A 5,373-nucleotide genomic window follows, 5' to 3' on the forward strand; every position below is an offset into this window, starting at 1 on the left:
GGCGCGAAAGGATTGTCAGCTGATGTTTTCCCGGAGGAAGGAATGACTGATGACATTTACCCAGAACCCCCCGCGACAATTAAGATTCAACCCAGAATTCCAAGGGTCGGGGGAGACTGCGGGAACTATGGGATAGCTACGGAAGAGCTACCCACAATGCAACGCTTCAGAAATCGACGTTAGCCTCGGAGCATGGACGCACAACGCCGAATTACTGTGCCTATTGTGGCCGCATGAAATCGAATTTATAATATCAGTTTTATAAAACCAATTTTAGCAAATTCGATTTTATCCTATAGTGTAGACGTGGCCTAAGAGTGTAGTTCAGTGTCTGATTCTCTCTGCCAAGATTGAGACATTCCTAGACAAGAGCACTTTGTAAACTAGACATAAATTTATAGAAATCACTTCATCCACCACTGACATAGAACCCATCACGTGAAATGTAGCAACTGTTTAAACAGGACACAGCAACACTAAACAGAAATTTAGGACCAAGAAAGGAATAAAATATCTAATTCAAAAACAAATTTATGGTAGAAGTGCAAAATGTAAATATTCAAATTTAAATTAATCTGCCAGAGTGCATCATCACCCCTAATCTTGCAGATTGCTACCTGGAATCTTCAATAACCTCAAAGGTCAGAAAACACCCCAGTGCACTACAAAATAAAAGAAAACTCTGTCTCTTGTTTTAGTTGCTTGCAATAATACTGCCCCAAGTAAATCTTCTGTGATGCAACTGAATTAATCAGAAAGAGGTTCCTGCAATACCCTTCCCCATCCCCCCAAGATTACAAGCAGACACACTCTTCCGAGGCTATTCCAGCCCAATGGCTGGAGTAGCCTCCATAAATTCAGAATGCTTTCTTTGTGTTTGAGGTCCACAGGATCTGTTCAGCAACAGATCAACATCTCTGCTCACTGTCATGCAGGGGCCATCCCTCTATGCCCCACCATAAAGCCACTCATGAGCTGTGAATCCCTTGTGCAGTCACCCTCAAAGTAATGTCCCCTGTTACACAGTGGAACCCTACTGGCTCCATTGTCAGGAATCTGTCCTATAGCCAGAATTAAGGGTAGGTTTTGTCTGTGAATTCAGATATTAGTAAAACACTTTAAGCTTTGCTTTTATGCTCTGTACTATTTATCAATAATATTGTTTGTATTGTCCTAGCACCTAGAAGTCCCAACCCTACTATGCTAAGCTGTGTACAAACAAGACAGTGATCCCTGCCCCAGAGTAGAAAATGGATTTCACGGAGACCTTGAGGAACACTCCAGCCCTTCCTAAAAACAAACCTTGGGGGAGGGGGAGAAGCCTAGGATACAAATGCATTTTGGATTAAGATTTTTTTTTTTTGTAATTTGAAGTATGTGATTGGGATTCTACTGTACACATGCTGGTATTAACATGTATTATTGCTTCCTCTCACCATCTTCATAACTTACTCAGAAGGCAGAATTGGACACGGCTGCACTTTAAAATAGTCTGTTCCTTTCAGAAGAGCATATGGAAGTTTGGAAGGTCAGCCAAACCAGTTTGGACTGAAAAACAGGCTTCTGTGAGACTAAGAATATTTGGATAAGTTAAGATCCAAACTTCCACTTAGAGCTTGAGGAGTTTGGTAAATATTTTGTTAATATATATGGCTTTTTTATTTTGTTTTTTCTACTCTGTATTTAATGATTTTACTCAAAGGCGAGGAAAAAAGCAAAGCTTGATACTAAAGGCAAAGCCTAAGCCACCTCATCTCACCTTTCTTGTCTGACACAAGTTTGCTTTACCTTGAAGAAAGTTCATAAACATTAAGAGGTAAATCCACTTCCCAGAAACTAGTAAGAGGATCACAGTGAGTGCTAAGAAAGAAATTTGGAGGAGGAAAAAGGGAAGATGAATTTGCATCTCTAATGTTGCGGAGACATGGCTGAACTTATTTCATTCTTCTTGACTGAGGGTTTTGTGCACAAGTCTCATTATATGAAGATCTTGTGAATTCCTTGTCTGCTTTTAAATAATTAGACAGCAATTATAGCCAGAATCACTTCATTTCCCTCTGAACTTATGAGGTTGTGACCCATTCTTTTAGAAGAATGCAAAACTCCCATGGAATTCAATACACTGAAACCCATATATGAAACACTTCCGATGACTAAATATATTGATAAAATATGAGGTAATGATTCATATAACAATATTTGACCGCACAAAGATGCATACTGCAGTTGTCCACACAATTGTGAGATCTGGAAATACTTCTCTCTTGCTTATACAAGTATTGCATAGTTCTATTCTCCAAAAGCAGCAAAGATGTCCTAAAGTTTCTGCTGGTCCATTTCGCTCTAGTAGACTGCCTTGTTCACTGTCTAATGTCCTGTTTTCCCTCCTCACAGTCTGTTTTATTATGTCTGTTACTGCATTTTTTCCTGTTCTTATGTTTGACACTATTTCATTATGGTAAAACAGTTTAAGCTAGCAGTTAACTTTTAAAGCTTTTACTGATCAACTTTTAAGGACTTCAGAATACTCTCTCATCATTTGTCAAATATATATATATTAGCATTCTAGGTATTTATTTTCATAGTAGTTTTGCCTCTTTATGATGGAAATTTTAGAAAGATTTATAAGAATGAAATATAAAACTTGCTTTAAAAGTGAGGAAAAGTATATGCTTGGCAGGTTCATGCAAGCATCATTTACTAAGTTTGTAACACTCCTGTGACAATCTTGCTTTAGTTTTTTCATTTATTCTTTTTTAAAAAATACTCACTGAGGAGGAAGCTATATTAAAATACTCTTCATATAAAATTTCCAAATTATTTTCCAGTATAAGAAGCCTCAGATAATCACATTTAGACCTAATGTAGTGTTTTATGTCATTTGGATGCTTATCAATTCAGAACCTTTTGTGCCTTCGCCCTCACCACTTGCTACATAGGTACATTAATTCATAAAGTTCCATCTTCTAATATCCTAAGGCCCTGGAATTCCCCCAATCTCCTGGAAATTGGATGAAACTAACACTTAACTACTAGAACTGCTTGCGGCCTTTATAAACAGCAATGAGTTATCACTAGTTCTAGACTGCATCTACTGAGTTGAATAAAAATAAGTTATTTCCTCTGTTAGTTTTCAATTTTTCATTTCCTGGTTTGAAACAGGACTAGCAGCAGAAACCACAGTTTTCAAAAATGGGTACCTAAAGTGAAGCTCCTAAATCTCTATTTAGGCACCTACATTTTCGAGAGTGCTGGAGGACCCAACAGCTCCTACTGACACCATTGAAAGTTGCTAGTCATGGATCATTTTTTAAAACTTTAAGCACCTACCTAGGTTTTGAAAATCTATTCAAGAAAGTGTTGTAAGATGTTATAATTGTATCTACCCTTCCCAAAATCAGGAAGTAAAAGATATTTTGTAAAATAGATTTTCTTGCAGATTTTGCAGCCAAGTTTTGCAAACCTAAAATGTTTCCCTGATCTGAGCCAAACCTCTGTATTTTTGATGTTCTCCCATAACTTGTACAGAGTCAAGTGATCAGATACTTAAACTACCTAACACAAAAATACCTGCCCATTTCTAAGCTATACAAAGATAATATATTTCAGATTCAGTTACAATAAGGACAGAAAATCGTGTACCATGAGTTCATTCATTTGAGAACTACCAAATTCATGCAAAAGTTAAACCTCATTTTTACTATAATTTTGTTCTTAAGAAGGATCACAGAATTACAACAACAAAGATTGTCACTGAAAAGGATGGAGCCACCAAAGAGAAGGACAGGACATCAGCTACATGTTAATTTTACTACTCCAAGAATTCCCCATATGAAAGCAAAGGAGCAAGCTGAAGTTAGAAAATGAGAGACCAGATTGATTGTAAAAGTGAGATAGAATTCTAACAAATGGTGGTAGATAGCATGCAAATTCAGACTGGCGAAACATAACCCCCTCCAGCACTAGCAATCTACCATCGCCAAAGGGTTCCCAAGCACAGGTGTTTCAACATGAAAGTCTATTCAATTGGCATGCCTATCTGTCAAAGAGGCTGAACCGTACAGTGTGCATGAGCTCTGAGGATAGTTTGAACCTATCCCATTCAGTTCTCACATTGAGATAATACCTTGATTTCCATATGTGTTGCGTACTTTTAGCATCATCCCAGCTGATATTTTATTTTAAATTAGTGTAATCATTACATGTTTTCTGTTTAAGTGTTGTCTGAATCAAGCTCTGCACTTTGGACCTCTGGGACCTCTTCTATTATTTGAATCCTTCAGTATTGAACAACACATTTATGTTCCTTGTAAAACAAACAAAAAAAAACAACCCCCCCCCCCCCCCCACATCTCTGTATTTATATGGGCTTCTTGTAATCAGTTTCAGTTTATTTAAACAGAGCACAAACATATGGACCAGGTTTGAAACAGTGAAACTGCTTTTTGCATGACTCATTGCTGCTATTACTAATCACCAACCTTAATCTTTTACCATATCATAATCCCTCATTGTATTTGTGGAAATTAAAGCCACACTAAAATAGTCTCCCAATTTATACAACATGGAGATTTCAGACATAATTATCCTCCCAAACTCCTTCTTTCCGGCCATCTGTTTAAGCCCTAGGCCCTCTTTCCTAAGAAACCTCATCAGCTACAACACCAATCTGTCCCACCTCTGCCTTTTCCTCTCATTGATAATAACTATGTGGTCAGGCTGATATTCAAGAATGTGCTTTTACACCATGTGGAAAGTGTCTGGATGTTTTTCTGCCCCTCCCCCCGTTTTTCTTTTTTTTAAGAGCACGACTTCATACCTGTTTCCAGAAGCACCATAGAGCTCCAGTTCTCTTACTCTGGTCTTTTTTTCTTTAGTTGTCTTGCTGCGAGAACATATTACTTTTATCAGATATTAATAGCTTTTCCCTGATTGCTCAATATCAGACACAGACTTACACTAAATGCCATACTAGAGATGGCTGTTTCTGACTTTCTATCCCCTCTTTCTGTCTTGTAACAATGATTTACATCAGGGACAACATTTAGCATACTTGGCTTTATGTACTGAATCTGTCTTCCCAGAGCAAATAATTTACCTAAAACATAACACCCCTCCCTCCTCCTCCCACATAGCTCTTTAAAATCTCCTTGTTAGCTATGCTGGCAGGAAGTTTTCTTGGAAGATAGTGTATAGTAAATCCTAACAGACAATTGGTGATACAGTGTGATATCTTGACTCTTCCAGTACTTCAAAGAAGAGAAAAACAAAACCTTAATGATGTGTAAATAGTAATCAGTTATATATGAGCTGCCTGTGTGTATGTGTTGAGGAATTTCTTCCTGATGCTCAATTGAACCTTAAGCCTCACTT

Source organism: Chelonoidis abingdonii, chromosome 5 (assembly GCF_003597395.2).
Source record: "Chelonoidis abingdonii isolate Lonesome George chromosome 5, CheloAbing_2.0, whole genome shotgun sequence".
In the NCBI taxonomy this organism is placed as follows: domain Eukaryota; kingdom Metazoa; phylum Chordata; order Testudines; family Testudinidae; genus Chelonoidis; species Chelonoidis abingdonii.